We start from the raw sequence: 18,962 nt of genomic DNA, 5'->3' as shown, positions 1-18,962 counted from the left end.
GGAGATAATCTTTTTAATCTGTGTAGTGTCCTCATTAAAAGTTAAAATTAATCGAGTATCATCCTTATCCTCTTTTTCAAATATGGCCATATTGTCAAAGAGGGTCTGAGTTCTCTCAACTTTCTTAATTTTTTCTGTGGCCTTTTTGATTACCCACTCGGGTAACCCCTTTGTTTAAATCTTCTAATCATTTCTACCTGTTCTCGTTCAAATGCCTCATCTGTATTGCTTATTCTTTTAGCCCTCAATAATTCTCATTACGGAATACTCCATTTAAGTTTATCTGGATGTCCACTAGCAGCATGTAATAAGCTGTTTCCTGCTGTAACTTTACGGAAGAGTTCAGTATGCAGCATCCCATTTTTAATCTCGATTTTTGTATCTAAAAATTCAATAGACACATTACTAATATTGTATGTTAACCTGATATTGAGGTTATTATCATTGAGTTTAGTAATAAACTTGATAGCTTCTTTCTCAGATCCTTTCCAGATTATAAACAGGTCATCAATATATCTAAGCCACTGTATGGCCTGATGTGTTTCAGGATAATTCTCTTCATCTTTGAAAATATCTTCTTCCCAAAGACCTAAAAATAAGCAGGCAAAACTGGGAGCAAAACAAGTTCCCATAGCAGTCCCCAGAACTTGTTTGTATAGTTGACCATTAAATAAAAATATATTATTAGTCAAGCAGTAAGTAATCATTTCAATGATCATATCTGTATGTGCTAGATATCTTAAGGATCTGGTATGTAAAAAATGTCTGCATGCCTGTATGCCCTTCTCATGATCGATAATGGTATAAAGAGAATTTACATCAAGAGATATAAGTAAAAAATCCTCTTCCCAATTGATACCCTCCAATTTACCTAAAAAGTCCTTAGTGTCCTGGACATAAGAGGGTAGGTTCATAACAAAATCTCTTAAAAAGAAATCCACATATTTGGATATGTTCTCCAGAGCATTACCACATGAAGATACTATAGGTCTTCCCGGAGGGTTGACTCTATCCTTATGAATTTTAGGGAGAATATACAATACAGGTAACTTGGGAAAATCCCTTTTCAGGAAGCAATACTCTTCCCACACTAGTAGACCCTTATCCTTCCACTCCGTTAGGAGACGCCATATATTGGTGATACTATTAGAATATATTTCTTTAGTTACAACTTTATAAAATTGTATATTATTCAATTGACGCATAACTTCGTCAATGTATTTCTGCCTTTTCCAGAGTACTATATTACCTCCTTTGTCTGCTGGACAAATAATAGTATCACTGTCTTCCACTAATGATCTGATAGTTTCACTCTGGTTAAATGTCATATTGTTGTTATTTCTTGGTCTGAACCATGTTCGATGACGGAAATGTGTCAGGCCACGTACTGTCATATCATAAAAAGTATCAATATTGTCATGCATCATATTTGGGAAAAATGTTGATTTAGGTTTAAAACCGGAAGGAACTACTCGGTCATAAACAACACCCAACTCATCCAAATTCTGATATAAATTCTTTTCTTTGATCGGTATTATACAGTCCTGTTCTAACTCATGCAGGATTAACAATGTATCCACATCGCTAATAGATAAAACATGTTTGTCACTGTCCTTACTCACATCAGGTTCCAAGCTGTTACAAATGTTCCCTTTCAATTTGAACCATTTTTTTAATTTCAATTTTCTAACAAATTTAAACAAGTCAATACGGGTTTCAGCATAATTAAAACGTATAGTGGGACAGAAAGAGAGACCTAAACTTAATGTTCTTTTATCATCTTCAGTTAGGATATGATCTGATAAATTAATAATAGTCTTATTCACCGTTTCCATATCCATTAAATCACCATACTGGAGCCGCTTGTTGTTTTTGTCAATTGTTCTAGATTTGGGTCTCTTCTTAGTCCGATCTCTGACTCTCTGTCTCCTCTTCTGACTCCGGCTCGTCTTCCTCTTCGTCCTGTTGGTCTGCCCCTGTAATTTTGTCCCTCTCCCTTCTGTTGGTATGATACTTGCCTGCCACGACACAGCAGGCGATACTCGTCTAAAAAAGTAGCCGGTTTGTTGGTAACTTCGACACTAGACGGTTCACTTTCAGTTGAACTTAAAGAGTCAATCTCTCGTGCACTATCAAGTTCACTTTCAGAGGTTGAGGGCTGGGCCATAGATATTAAAGTATTAATACCCGGTTTATACAGATGATCGTATTTTCTGCTAAAAGTTAGAATCCTTCCGCTTTCATAATCTCCAATATCTCTATGGAGTTTTTGTTGTTTCTTAATTTTTATATCATCTTCATATTTCTTCAATTTTACCTTCATAATTTCAAGAAAGCAAGAGATAATTTATTTGTCTTTTTCAGGCCTGCTGGTAAAATCATCTTTTATTTTTTTAATGTCCAATAACAGGATCTCACGATCACGCCAGGCATATTTAACCAAAATTTCCAGCATATGTTTTGAACTAATTGCAGAATTATCCGCCCATTCTTTTAACATTTCAGGGTTCGGAGACTCATAAACCGGTGTAATAAAAATTCTTAGTCCTCTTGGAACCATATCCTGATCAATATAATTTTGTAAGGACGTGGCTTCCCACCATTTCGAAATTTCCTGTTTACACAGTTTTTCCAACTTATGTAGGGATGTATTCAAATCATTATTGCCGCCCAGATCGATCCCGGGTAGTTTACTTCTTATAGCAGTTTTAGAAAATAATGCCTGAGCAGCCATTTTCCTTTCATTGTCAATGTCGTCATCCATCTCGTTGACTAAAGTATACGTATCCAAATATACACAGAGGAACAATACTACTACGGCAATATAAGTACTCTATTAAGACTGAGAGAACCCCTGGAAAAATACCAGTTCCTCTTGCCGAAACCTTGCAGGCACAATGGTAAAATATCATGTGCAAGTAAAGAGGACCGAATGTATCTGTTTACTATATCACGCTAATAGAGTTAAAAAAAAACTCTAGACAGCACTGTAATTCCCGAAGAGACTCACAATATATATATTTTGATAATGAATCCCAATACCATTGCGTACGGCTTCAAAACACTTCACAGTTAAGTTCGATTGAAATACAATTTCAAGTTTAAACTCTCAGTGTAGAAATGATGAAAGACAACGTCGTACTACTGCAGAAGCACGATAATCACACTCCTCTCCATAGTTGCCATTCAACTGCTTGCACCGTTCAATAATTCCCTGGCCCCGGGCAAAATTCAGTTACAAAGAAAGAGAGAGTGCGACAGGGAGACGAGTAATTGAAAAAAGTAAGAGAACTTGATTCTTTTCCTTTATCGATGACCATAGTCTACAGTCATTTCAAGAAACGTTGTTTCCAAAACACGCCGTTTGTAATTGCGATATTTTAAGTATCTCCAAGTCACCAGAAGATTAACACCTCTCAATTTACTGCCCGGTCCTATGTCAGAGGCAGCTGAAACGATTGGAAAGGTGCAAACAAAATCTCACCGTTCGTACACCATCTTGCTATGCTATGCAATCAATAGGTGAAGTACAGTTTACAAAGCCGCTCCGCTGCACTGACGCCGTCATGAATATCCGATCCAAGTGCATATATATTTTGTCGATTTCGAAAGCGGTATAAGAGCAAAAGAGTCACCAACAGGAATCACAATTTCGCCGTATTCCTTCCAAACTGCGAGAAGCAGCTATCCAATATAGCGAAAGCAAAATGCAACGATCCAAAACCAGGTTATCGGCCGGCCAAGCGGAGCCCCAAACGATCCGTAAATTGCAGAAATGCTCTCAGCTGGGCTCCTGAAGGCCCGAGAGAGGTGGTGTGTAGAAAACCGGCAGAGCACTCCGGTTAGAAAATATAAATAATGAAAAGAACTTCCACAGAAGGACGCACACTCGGGAAATCCCAGAAATTAATTAGAGTATTTAATTCACACACTACGCGTTTCAGCTGTCAAGCAGCCTTGATCACGTGTAAAATTCCACCAATATACATTTAGTTTAAATACCCATCGGATATAAGCATAGAAACAGGACTACACATTGCATCAATTTTACAAACAGTGGAAATAAAATGGGAGTAAATCTATAGAAAATTATTCAATACAGCTAATACAGAAATAAATATATCATTAAGACAATACTTTTTCATATATTTACGAAATGAAATATTTCCATAAGTAACGAATTAGGGAATTTAGGAATTTAAAACCATCAGCTTTCAACTAAGAATGCTGGCATCTCCTGACTGGCTCCTAATTAATACCCATATAAATAAATAAATATAAATCTAAAATATTACATACATGAGTATAGCAACTTAAATACATGAGTATAAATTTATTTACATTTTTTAAAATTTCTAATGCACCTTATATTACTTTGTTTTAATGAATTTAATATTCTTAACAATTATAAATGTCTAAAAATGTGCAAAATCAATTATATCGGCATACTCAATTGCATATAAATATCTCCATAGTTAAATATAAATATATAAACATAAATATAAATAAGAACCAGTCAATTTTAAATTTCATTTCACCTATTTCACACTTTCAAATATACTTTATCAATGTACTGAAATCTCAAGTATTAATTCAACATTCCCTATATTAATCCCTAAAATGATTATAATCGTATTTCCTCCAAATCTATATAACAGCATATTCTACACAATTTCTAAATATCCGATATCCCTGACACCTCGTGACTGAATCACCAGCTTTGTATTCCGAAATCGGGAATCCATCCGGACTCCTCCCTTCTGAAAAAATTAAAAAAGTAGAATAAATATTAAAAGTATTAAAAAACATACTCTCAATGAAAAGCCACTACTCAAAATGCTCAAGCATCATTATTAATCCGGATGACTAAAGTCTCCCACCCAATATAGTAATCCTGAGAATAGTCATCAAAATAAATGAGTGGTAAGCTCTTCACTCATATTCAATCCTTGAGGTGTCTTAGTTTCTAAATCAACAATATATTTGGATTCTTTTATACGTAAAGTCAACTCCCTATTGCCTCCTCTGCACAGGTATTTGTTCGATGCCAAAATAAGCCAATATAGTGGCATCGGAGTTATGGTACTCCTCAAAGTGTCTAGCTACCGGATAGTGGGGATCTCTTGATGTAATAGCCCGCATATGTTCAAGGATACGTTTTTTCACTGCATGTTTTGTACTTCCCACATACCACAGATGACACGGGCATTCCAATACATAAACAGTGAAAGGAGTACTACATGTAAGAAACTGCTTAATGGGTCTGTTTGTCCCTGGTCTTTTTATAGAGTACTCTTTTCTTGCCACACTGTTACGACAGGCTTTACAATGACCACAGGGAAAAAATCCCTGTAGATTATGCTCCTTAACATGAGATAAAGGAGAGATATCATTAGATCTCAACATATCATGGAGATTACGACCTCTTCTGTACGTAATCGAGGGCCATCTCTGATCTCCTTGCCTATAACAGGATCACTCTTCAGAATGTTCCATTGTTTGGGGATAATCTTTTTAATCTGTGTAGTGTCCTCATTAAAAGTTAAAATTAATCGAGTATCATCCTTATCCTCTTTTTCAAATATGGCCATATTGTCAAAGAGGGTCTGAGTTCTCTCAACTTTCTTAATTTTTTCTGTGGCCTTTTTGATTACCCACTCGGGGTAACCCCTTTGTTTAAATCTTCTAATCATTTCTACCTGTTCTCGTTCAAATGCCTCATCTGTATTGCTTATTCTTTTAGCCCTCAATAATTCTCCATACGGAATACTCCATTTAAGTTTATCTGGATGTCCACTAGCAGCATGTAATAAGCTGTTTCCTGCTGTAACTTTACGGAAGAGTTCAGTATGCAGCATCCTATTTTTAATCTTGATTTTTGTATCTAAAAATTCAATAGACACATTACTAATATTGTATGTTAACCTGATATTGAGGTTATTATCATTGAGTTTAGTAATAAACTTGATAGCTTCTTTCTCAGATCCTTTCCAGATTATAAACAGGTCATCAATATATCTAAGCCACTGTGTTTCAGGATAATTCTCTTCATCTTTGAAAATATCTTCTTCCCAAAGACCTAAAAATAAGCAGGCAAAACTGGGAGCAAAACAAGTTCCCATAGCAGTCCCCAGAACTTGTTTGTATAGTTGACCATTAAATAAAAATATATTATTAGTCAAGCAGTAAGTAATCATTTCAATGATCATATCTGTATGTGCTAGATATCTTAAGGATCTGGTATGTAAAAAATGTCTGCATGCCTGTATGTCCTTCTCATGATCGATAATGGTATAAAGAGAATTTACATCAAGAGATATAAGTAAAAAATCCTCTTCCCAATTGATACCCTCCAATTTACCTAAAAAGTCCTTAGTGTCCTGGACATAAGAGGGTAGGTTCATAACAAAATCTCTTAAAAAGAAATCCACATATTTGGATATGTTCTCCAGAGCATTACCACATGAAGATACTATAGTTCTTCCCGGAGGGTTGACTCTATCCTTATGAATTTTAGGGAGAATATACAATACAGGTAACTTGGGAAAATCCTTTTTCAGGAAGCAATACTCTTCCCACACTAGTAGACCCTTATCCTTCCACTCCGTTAGGAGACGCCATATATTGGTGATACTATTAGAATATATTTCTTTAGTTACAACTTTATAAAATTGTATATTATTCAATTGACGCATAACTTCGTCAATGTATTTCTGCCTTTTCCAGAGTACTATATTACCTCCTTTGTCTGCTGGACAAATAATAGTATCACTGTCTTCCACTAATGATCTGATAGTTTCACTCTGGTTAAATGTCATATTGTTGTTATTTCTTGGTCTGAACCATGTTCGATGACGGAAATGTGTCAGGCCACGTACTGTCATATCATAAAAAGTATCAATATTGTCATGCATCATATTTGGGAAAAATGTTGATTTAGGTTTAAAACCGGAAGGAACTACTCGGTCATAAACAACACCCAACTCATCCAAATTCTGATATAAATTCTTTTCTTTGATCGGTATTATACAGTCCTGTTCTAACTCATGCAGGATTAACAATGTATCCACATCGCTAATAGATAAAACATGTTTGTCACTGTCTTTACTCACATCAGGTTCCAAGCTGTTACAAATGTTCCCTTTCAATTTGAACCATTTTTTTAATTTCAATTTTCTAACAAATTTAAACAAGTCAATACGGGTTTCAGCATAATTAAAACGTATAGTGGGACAGAAAGAGAGACCTAAACTTAATGTTCTTTTATCATCTTCAGTTAGGATATGATCTGATAAATTAATAATAGTCTTATTCACCGTTTCCATATCCATTAAATCACCATACTGGAGCCGCTTGTTGTTTTTGTCAATTGTTCTAGATTTGGGTCTCTTCTTAGTCCGATCTCTGACTCTCTGTCTCCTCTTCTGACTCCGTCTCGTCTTCCTCTTCGTCCTGTTGGTCTGCCCCTGTAATTTTGTCCCTCTCCCTTCTGTTGGTATGATACTTGCCTGCCACGACACAGCAGGCGATACTCGTCTAAAAAAGTAGCCGGTTTGTTGGTAACTTCGACACTAGACGGTTCACTTTCAGTTGAACTTAAAGAGTCAATCTCTCGTGCACTATCAAGTTCACTTTCAGAGGTTGAGGGCTGGGCCATAGATATTAAAGCATTAATACCCGGTTTATACAGATGATCGTATTTTCTGCTAAAAGTTAGAATCCTTCCGCTTTCATAATCTCCAATATCTCTATGGAGTTTTTGTTGTTTCTTAATTTTTATATCATCTTCATATTTCTTCAATTTTACCTTCATAATTTCAAGAAAGCGAGAGATAATTTATTTGTCTTTTTCAGGCCTGCTGGTAAAATCATCTTTTATTTTTTTAATGTCCAATAACAGGATCTCACGATCACGCCAGGCATATTTAACCAAAATTTCCAGCATATGTTTTGAACTAATTGCAGAATTATCCGCCCATTCTTTTAACATTTCAGGGTTCGGAGACTCATAAACCGGTGTAATAAAAATTCTTAGTCCTCTTGGAACCATATCCTGATCAATATAATTTTGTAAGGACATGGCTTCCCACCATTTCGAAATTTCCTGTTTACACAGTTTTTCCAACTTATGTAGGGATGTATTCAAATCATTATTGCCGCCCAGATCGATCCCGGGTAGTTTACTTCTTATAGCAGTTTTAGAAAATAATGCCTGAGCAGCCATTTTCCTTTCATTGTCAATGTCGTCATCCATCTCGTTGACTAAAGTATACATATCCAAATATACACAGAGGAACAATACTACTACTGCAATATAAGTACTCTATTAAGACTGAGAGAACCCCTGGAAAAATACCAGTTCCTCTTGCCGAAACCTTGCAGGCACAATGGTAAAATATCATGTGCAAGTAAAGAGGACCGAATGTATCTGTTTACTATATCACGCTAATAGAGTTAAAAAAACACTCTAGACAGCACTGTAATTCCCGAAGAGACTCACAATATATATATTTTGATAATGAATCCCAATACCATTGCGTACGGCTTCAAAACACTTCACAGTTAAGTTCGATTGAAATACAATTTCAAGTTTAAACTCTCAGTGTAGAAATGATGAAAGACAACGTCGTACTACTGCAGAAGCACGATAATCACACACCTCTCCATAGTTGCCATTCAACTGCTTGCACCGTTCAATAATTCCCTGGCCCCGGGCAAAATTCAGTTACAAAGAAAGAGAGAGTGCGACAGGGAGACGAGTAATTGAAAAAAGTAAGAGAACTTGATTCTTTTCCTTTATCGATGACCATAGTCTACAGTCATTTCAAGAAACGTTGTTTCCAAAACACGCCGTTTGTAATTGCGATATTTTAAGTATCTCCAAGTCACCAGAAGATTAACACCTCTCAATTTACTGCCCGGTCCTATGTCAGAGGCAGCTCAAACTATTGGAAAGGTGCAAACAAAATCTCACCGTTCGTACACCATCTTGCTATGCTATGCAATCAATAGGTGAAGTACCGTTTACAAAGCCGCTCCGCTGCACTGACGCCGTCATGAATATCCGATCCAAGTGCATATATATTTTGTTGATTTCGAAAGCGGTATAAGAGCAAAAGAGTCACCAACAGGAATCACAATTTCGCCGTATTCCTTCCAAACTGCGAGAAGCAGCTATCCAATATAGCGAAAGCAAAATGCAACGATCCAAAACCAGGTTATCGTCCGGCCAAGCGGAGCCCCAAACGATCCGTAAATTGCAGAAATGCTCACAGCTGGGCTCCTGAAGGCCCGAGAGAGGTGGTGCGTAGAAAACCGGCAGAGCACTCCGGTTAGAAAATATAAATAATGAAAAGAACTTCCACAGAAGGACGCACACTCGGGAAATCCCAGAAATTAATTAGAGTATTTAATTCACACACTACGCGTTTCGGCTGTCAAGCAGCCTTGATCACGTGTAAAATTCCACCAATATACATTTAGTTTAAATACCCATCGGATATAAGCATAGAAACAGGACTACACATTGCATCAATTTTACAAACAGTGGAAATAAAATGGGAGTAAATCTATAGAAAATTATTCAATACAGCTAATACAGAAATAAATATATCATTAAGACAATACTTTTCCATATATTTACGAAATGAAATATTTCCATAAGTAACGAATTAGGGAATTTAGGAATTTAAAACCATCAGCTTTCAACTAAGAATGCTGGCATCTCCTGACTGGCTCCTAATTAATACCCATATAAATAAATAAATATAAATCTAAAATATTACATACATGAGTATAGCAACTTAAATACATGAGTATAAATTTATTTACATTTTTTAAAATTTCTAATGCACCTTATATTACTTTGTTTTAATGAATTTAATATTCTTAACAATTATAAATGTCTAAAAATGTGCAAAATTAATTAATATCGGCATACTCAATTGCATATAAATATCTCCATAGTTAAATATAAATATATAAACATAAATATAAATAAGAACCAGTCAATTTTAAATTTCATTTCACCTATTTCACACTTTCAAATATACTTTATCAATGTACTGAAATCTCTTGTATTAATTCAACATTCCCTATATTAATCCCTAAAATGATTATAATCGTATTTCCTCCAAATCTATATAACAGCATATTCTACACAATTTCTAAATATCCGATATCCCTGACACCTCGTGACTGAATCACCAGCTTTGTATTCCGAAATCGGGAATCCATCCAGACTCCTCCCTTCTGAAAAAATAAAAAAAGTAGAATAAATATTAAAAGTATTAAAAAAACATACTCTCAATGAAAAGCCACTACTCACAATGCTCCTTGTTTCCATACGAAAAGCATTTTCGGACTTGCCTATACTTTTGACGTCATTTGATTAATCATCACAAAATGTCCAAAAAGTGTGTTGGTGATTTTAGTTTCACATGGAAAGTTTCAGGATGATCTGACTAGTGGGAGGCAAGAAAAAGGGGGGGTCAAAAAAGTGAATTTTCCATGTTAATTCCCATAGGACTTTTGAATATGACTACAGCACGACCCGCTGGATCCAGTTACACCAAATTTATCAGAAAGCTAGATTTTGTTCCGCATTTGGTGTAAATTTGTTATGTGGTCTTCAAGATATTAAAGGGAAGAGAAATTTGTACGTCTAGGCCCGCTGATCTTTTACGACAACTTTGTGATTATCACAACAAATTTGCAAAGATGCATGCCAATACGAATGCTGTGATTTGCTGACTGCAACCTGAGCAGAGAATTGTGGTCGCCATTTTGCCTCATCAGAACAGTCCTCTGAGCTCAAACTAAATAACAGAAAGTGTCATGAGGCATTAGATTGGATGTGTCCTGAGCCAATAAGAGGAGTCTAGGAGTGTTTGAGAAAGCCTTTATAAAGAAAATATGTTGAAGAACAGGTTTCTTTCCACTTATGATTTTCGCAAATTCGCCACAACAGTCAGTGCGGCTCCCCATGGTGTGCCACACTCTCCCACTAACAGACCACTCAGATGCTCACGCACCCACTCACAGACCCACTCATACCCTCATGCACCCACTCACAGACCCACTCGGACACTCACACACCCACTCAAAGACCCACTCACACAATCATGCACCCACTCACAGACCCACTCAAACACTCATACACCCACTTTCAGACCCACTCAGACACTCACTTACCCACTCACAGACCCACTCAGACCCTCATACACCCCTCAGAGACCCCCACACACACATCATTGACATACCCACTCAGATAACCATGCACCCACTCACAGACCTACTCACACACTCATGCACCCACTCACAGACCAACTCAGACACTGACACACCCACTCACACACCCACTCAGGGACTCATGCACCCACTCACAGGCCCACTCAGAAGCTCATGCACCCACTCATACATTCACTTAGAGATGAATGCACCGACTCAGAGAACCACTCAGACACGCATCAAGTCACAGACCCAATCAGAGACTTGGGCACCCATTTACAGACCCGCTCAGACACTCAGGGCCCACTCACAGACCAACTCGGAGACTAATGGGTCCACTTACAGACCCACTCAAATTCTAACACACCCACTCACAGACCCAGTCAGACACTAACACATTTAGTCACAGGCCATCTGAGACACTCAAGCACCCACTCACAGATATAATCACACACTCACGCACCCACTCACAGAATCACTCCAAGACTCATGCACCTACTCACAGATCCACTCAGAGACATGCACACCCAGTCACAGACTGTCAGAGATTCATGCAGTCACTCAGCGACCTACTCAGAGACTCATGCATCCACTCATACACCCACTCAGAGATTCTCACACCTACTCACAGACTGACTTAGAGACTCATTCAACCACTCATATACCCACTCAGACACTCATGCACCCACTCAGAGATTCATGCACTCATTCACAGTCTTACTCAGAGAGTCACATACACAGTCACAGATCCAGTCAGGCACTAGCGCATCTAGTCCCAGGCCCTCTCAGACACCTTTGCACCCACTCACAGACCCACTCAGAGAGTCACACATGCAGTTAAAAACTTTCATGCACCCTCTAAAAGAGCTTCTGAGACAGTTATGGCCCACTGACAACCCCACTCAAACTCTCAAACATGCAGTAACAGACATTTTTCAAAATTTTAAACAAAATAATTTTTAAAAAAGGAAATGAACAAAAATTTTGGGCAATAGGGTGGCCTTGATAAAAGCCTTTATGTTCAGTGTGAGTGCTGCATATAAGACAGGATGCGGAGTTTCAGGTTGCTCAGAAACATTCTGTGAAATTAACTCCAACACATCTATGAATTACATCTATGTCAAAACACAGGTTGTTGTTTAGATACAGTCCATGGTTATGGTCTGTGAGGAATGCAGAAACAGTTTTATTAACATGTCCCTGGATTTGTCAATCTGTGGACAGAAATGATTTCCATTTCTGCTTTTGGCATATGTAGGAGTGCACCAAGACAGTGTGAGGCAAACAAGTCATTAATTGTGCAAAAGTATCCTTCATTAGGATTTCCAGTTCTACCCCACTCAGGGTGCATACGTCATTATCACAACAGAGCATAATCATTAGGTCAGGGGGTTGGTAACCCCCCAATGCTTTCAACCAAAAGGAGCAATTGATGCAACTTTAACTCTCTCTGGCCAATCTAATTAATGTCTACATTAGCCAAACCCAAGTCTCTGTCAATACCAATCTGTCTAGCAGACTCTATAGCCCAAAATACACAATTGTGGCCTACAATCCACACTCTAACCATTTTGAAGTGAAGCAGCAGTAGCAGACAGGAGAAGGCTGGAGCTGAATGAGGCAGTTTTGAAAATGGAAGGCAGTTAAAGTGAACGTGTACTCCTGGTTTAAAAAAAAATATTTGATTGGATGCTGTGAATATGAAGGTGAATAAAATTAGGTAGTGTCTTGAAAGGATTAGTAATAAGATCTATGATTGGCTCTGGTAAAAAAAAAAAAATGTAATACAGACTTGGATGTGCTTTTCAATCTGTACTGTAAACCACAACTGCTGCAGCTCATTTTGTAACTATTATGGACCTTGTAGAATGTGCTGCAAACTAGTGACCTTCTGGTTCTAGTGGGTTGCTATGGAGACTGTTCCAAGAGTGTACTGGGGAAGAGTGTTAAAGAGCAAGCTCTCTGGTTTTGGAAATTAGAGGTGTTTAGACTTGTTGTTTAATAAGGGTTTCATTTCCTAGTGAGGTTTTGCTAATAAAGTGTACTGTCATAAAAGTACCAAGCTAAATATGTTTTTAGACCTCAGTTATTTTTCACAAATTTGTCGCAAATGTGGACAAAAAGATTACCATATCGGACTTCTTTGTTAAAGTGCATGTAATGGTTAACACATTCTAGCCATTCAAAAGTGGACTTACAAAACTAAAATATGAAAGGTATGTTTATATTTACTGTCTTCTGCAGTATCAGTGAAAAGTTGAAAGAGTTGCCATTTATGGTTGCTTTGTATTAGACTGGTGTGCCATTCTTATGCTTAGTTTTCACAATTCACAAGTCTATTGAATCTATCCAATAAGAGCAAAAAAATCTGTTTCAGCAACTAACTCAATCTTCAGGTATGTGAATTACATTTAATTTTGTGGAAAAAAATGATTACAAATATATATGTTTATGTGAGATTAAAAGAGAGTATTACATATATAGAAAAGTATTGAAAGTACTTGAGATGATATATGAGTGGTAGTGTGAGTGCTTTTATATATTAATTAATAGGTGACTAAAACACAGTTTGTCTGAGGTGCAAACTAGGTGTGGGAATACTTGGTTCCCAATTTGTTGCCATGGAACTGCATATTTTACATGTGCTACTTTACTGCATACTCTAATTGCTAGAAGAAAATGTTCACTAAGGGTTAAACTTATACTTAACACTGTAACACTGTAACACTGTATTAGAAGATGTGAAAGGTTTATTTCTCTACACATGATATGCAACTCACAAACAATGTTTTTCTTTGAATTCTGGGACTTGTAGTCCAATTTATTCCATTTTAAAAGAGGACTACAAGACTCAGATTTGAAAGGGAAAACATGCTCTTTAGGTGTACATAAAGCATGAACCTGTGAAAGTTGACAGCTACGTACTAGATATCCTTAGGGTAGGTGTTGATAAATTATAGGGCAGGCTTGTATGTGCTTAGATGGTAAGATATGTTGTTTAAACTAATACTGAGTCAGATGTGTAGAACAGGACTGTTAGGCATAGTTAAATATGCAGTGTTTAAACATGGGCCTGGCCTACTATTGCAAACCCTGTATGCAGACTCACACTGCCAGCTTCTCATGGCATGTACAAGCTGTTTGTCAAGTGTCAATCCCATGTTTCGTAGACATTACTCATCCCTGAGATATGCTGTAGGTAGGTCATAAAGTAAAGTGCTTTGTACTTAAAACATGACAGATCTCCTTTTGAGTTAAATATGTTTCTCATGCATTTGCAGGCCCCTATAACAAGTACTTCATAGAGTATGCCACCACAAAGTAAGTTACATACATGTTCATAAAAGCATAGAGCCTCCATCACACCTAGTCGGACAGCTACAGAAGGAATTATACACTTAGGCACATACTGAGAAACTACTAATGCTACTAATGTATGCAGCAGTATCAAAGGAAGTTGCAGACACACCTACATACTCCTCTATTTCCTAACACAGGCACTGAAATATTTGTTTAGCAACTTACATACACATTCAGAGAGTCATGGAGGTACTAAAACATAGAGTTACATTCAAGCACATTTACTTAAACATATCATGACACTGCTGTAAGTGGACTCCTACAGTCACTCCGATATGCAGGAAAGTAGTGATACACCCTTGTCGTCCATTCAGTGAAATAGTCCTTTAACCATGGGCCAGGCCTACTAGTGCAAACCCTGTTTGTGCACTCTTACTTGCATCTTCATGTGGCATGTAAAATATGTTTGTCACGTCTTAAACCCATGTGTTAGTTCACATATGTTTTCTCTGAGATAAGGTGTAGGTATGCCATAAAGTACGGTGTTTTGTGTTTAACTGATTGAGAGATGTCCGTTTCAGTTTTAGTAACTTACTAATGCAGTTGCAGGCCCCTAAACCAAGCACTACATAGAGTATACCACTCATAAAGGGACTGACATGCATGTTTACATAGCATAGATCCTCTGTCTCACACAGTCACAATGCAACACAGAGACTTCTACATTTACTCACTTACTCAGAAACTACATATGTATGCAGGAGTATCAATGGCAATTGTAGACACACCCACATACCCCTCTATTCCCTAATTCAGCACTTAGGTATTACATAAGTCACTTACATAGACATTTAGAAAGTCATAGAGTTAGTCCAGCAGTCATTTACTGCAACAGCTGGACTCATAGACTCATTCAGATATGTAGCCAAGTTCACACCCCCTACTCACCCATGCAGACTAGTAGTCCTTTAAACATGACTATATACATAAGAACACATGGTAGTATATCCAGTGGTAGATTAAAGCTTATATTGAGACAGAGAAAGACATAGACTTATAAACTTGAAAAATAATAGAATAATGTAACCTATATTATAATAAAACAACTGTTTATGTTGGTAGTTAAACTAACTAAAATATGTAATGTGATAGTACATAGTGAAACGTAAATCTACTTTTTTATTTCTTTTCAGACATCACAACTACACCCAGTTACATTGCCATCAAAATGGCAGAGAAGAATGAAACAGAGGCAAGGATGCTAACTCCTCACAATTCAGAAACAAAAGGGGCAAAATGCAAAAAAAAAACAGTGAGAAAAGAAAAGAGCTGCTGATAAGAGAACAGATATATTTCTTAAAATAGTATGTAGTCAACTGGAAAGACAGTAAAATCAAGTACATAAAAAACAAAGTTTGAGAACAATTAAGAAATGGGAAAAAGTACATGATATGACGAGTAAAAAATCCTACAAAGAAGCACAGAGTTTAAAAGAAGGTCAAGCCACTTTAAAGAAATCAGAGTTAGAACGTTCTGTAGCAGAGTAATTCAGAATCTAAAAACTATGAAGTACAAAAGAAGCAGAAAAAATTTCAAACAAAAGGATTGTGTTGAGGGTGTAGTCGATAAGGTCTTTACTCTCAAAATTAAGCTTTTTTATCGTGGTTCTAAACAGCATGAAGACACTGGATGAATTAGTACTGAGCTGGAGGAAAAGATGCCAAAAGAAAAAGGCTCACCAATAGAGCTAGCTTTTACAATGTTTTCAGTGGTGAATGGAGTACTCTTTAATGAAGAAGCATACTTCCAAGAGAACACATTAGTGCATGCAATTGATGAATATGGACAATGAAATGAGATGAAAAATGGTTCTCCTATTCCAAAGAGGTAATGTAACTTAGAAATGTAGAGGAAGTCATAGCTGAAGAGGTACAGGGAAGACGTGAATAGGCCCCTGTATATAAATGGAACCTTAGCATTATTTGTAGTGTTCGGCAGCAATCAATTGATATATGTAGAAATTTCCTACATATCTTTCCATGCAAAAGTCTTAACCAGAAAATTGGCATTTTGCAAGGATTAGATCCATGCAAATTAAGGACATATACAAATTTACAGGGCCATTCACTATCATGTTTATCAAAGAAAGTGTGCCAAAGCACCTTTCATCATTTTAGAATGTTGCCCTACCCGGAAATGCAAACTTTAGTTAAGATGTTTTAATATGTCAAACCTCTTGGCTATGGTTAGGAGGAATGAATAGAGCTCTTTTGCCTGGTACAGTGGCAGAGGTAGAAAAGGTTTGTGATGATGTCCAGTTTTGTTTCTTTGGTCCTGAAGTGTAGGGAAAATTAAGAATTGGTGTAGGGAAACACTGTTGATAACTTTCAAGAAAAGATTAGAAAGTTTAACACAGTCTCTTCAGAGAAACCATACTGTGTTTGTATATGTTGTTGAAGCACTCACTATAAAAGTCAAACTAGTTATGTTGTTTTATCTTTGAAAACTGAAGAAGACAAAAGAGAGGTGGTGAGAATTTGCAACTTATTTATTTGTAGAGAAATGCTTTGATTGTTTCACACAATAAATTATATATGAGTAATGTTATAATACATTAGAGGATAGTGAAATGCCAGTTACAGCAGTGCATAACAATTTAGAACCAGTTTCAATTCTATACTCTTTATGGAGCCAAAGACAGGGAAGTTACCTCCAACTGAGCTACAGAAAGGTCTCAAAAGTAGATTTTTGTATTTGCCATTAGAGTTCAAGCAGAATATTGAAACTGTAGGTGTGGAGAGAGATTTGGAAGAAGGACTTATAATGCTGGTCAACGGGGTCCGTACCAAGAGCAAAAAGATATGGCAGGAGTTGGTAAAATAAAAATGCAAAATTATATCTGGTACAAAATAACATTTACTATAAAAATGTAGATGTTCTTCAAGATATTGCACATATGGAGGATGACAAATTGCCATAGAGAGGTCAGAATGAAAGGTGGATCGATCCAGATCAAAAGAAATTTAAGAACATTACAGTATTCATCCTCTGTATCCTAAAGAGATTATTGTTGGCACCATTGATCTCTTTCAAATGAAAAAAGTGAAAGGAGCTCTCTTAAGTGTGTAGAAGAAAAGCTTAGAAGCTCGCTGTTTTCCACATCTGCTCCTACTGGAGTAGGTGGTAGGTTTGATGACCAGCCTGTACAAATACCAGCAGTCAAGTACAGATCAATTAGCCTTTATTCAGAGGACCTCTGATTTCGCCAATGTATTCCCTATATATTTTAGCTACTATTTGAGAGCAACTTGTCTGGGCTATGTTATGCAGTAAATCACATTCTCAAAACAGGAGTGAATCTTCAAAATCTCTCAGCAAGGGAATTTTTTACATAGGTCATTAAAAATATGAAAACCAGGAATACAACTTGATTCATTTGATGGTGTATTAAGGTGTTACCAATGAGTCTTGGTATTGTCATCATGGTGAACTGAAATGCATGTTGAGAAACCTATTAGCACCTACTTGGTTTCTATAACTCAGTTGTGCTGAGTATGTGTGGGATGACCTGCTTGAATTCTTATGAGAAGCAAACTCAAACATAAGAGGTATCAATCTGAAGACACCAGGAGAACTCTGTTCATTGGACTCTGTAAGCGTTTACAGATATTTTAACCACAAGTTCAAGCAATAATGGATTTCATATGCAACAAAACTAATCCTCCTCTTTCCAAAGTGACTATTTCTTTGGCACAAAGAATACTAAGCTAGAGGTGCTCCACATATTCATATGCTCTTATGGTTAAAAGAAGGCCCAAAGCTGGGAACAGACATTAAAGAGTCTGTCTTGTCTTTCGTAGAACAGTATGTGACAAGCATCACCCCAAAAGATATTGCTGACAAGGGCTTGAGACAACAAGTTCTATGATTTCAAAATCATAGTTATGGGAAATACTGTACTTGAAAATACAGATCCAAAGAAAAATGTTACACAATATGTTGTTTTGGATTTCCACAAACTCTGCTCTCAGAAGAAAGACTGAACAGGTTTTTATCTGCAGTCAGACACACCCTAACACAGAAATCACCAAAATATATATACCACCTAGGAAGAACAGAGGCTTCAAAATATATAAATGACTGCAACCCTGTCATTCTGAAGATGTAGAATACAAATATTGATCTATAATTTGTTGCAGACAACTCCATCGCTGTTGCTCACTACGTGAATTCTTATATGAAAAAGTCAGAGAAGACAAAGATGAAAGAGATGAAGGAGGAGATGTTTGCAGAAGAGTCTTACAAAGAAATTTTACAGTTTCAGTTTGAAAATATTGCCCCACGGGAAAATTGGATCTTTTGAATGCGCAGATAGTTTGTTCTCCAGTCCAGAGGATTTTTGTAGGTAAGCCTAGGCCTTTCAAGCAGTCGTA

The sequence above is a fragment of the Pleurodeles waltl genome, chromosome 8 (genome assembly GCF_031143425.1).
Source record: "Pleurodeles waltl isolate 20211129_DDA chromosome 8, aPleWal1.hap1.20221129, whole genome shotgun sequence".
NCBI lineage: Eukaryota > Metazoa > Chordata > Amphibia > Caudata > Salamandridae > Pleurodeles > Pleurodeles waltl.
Note: the sequence above shows the minus strand (reverse complement) of the source record.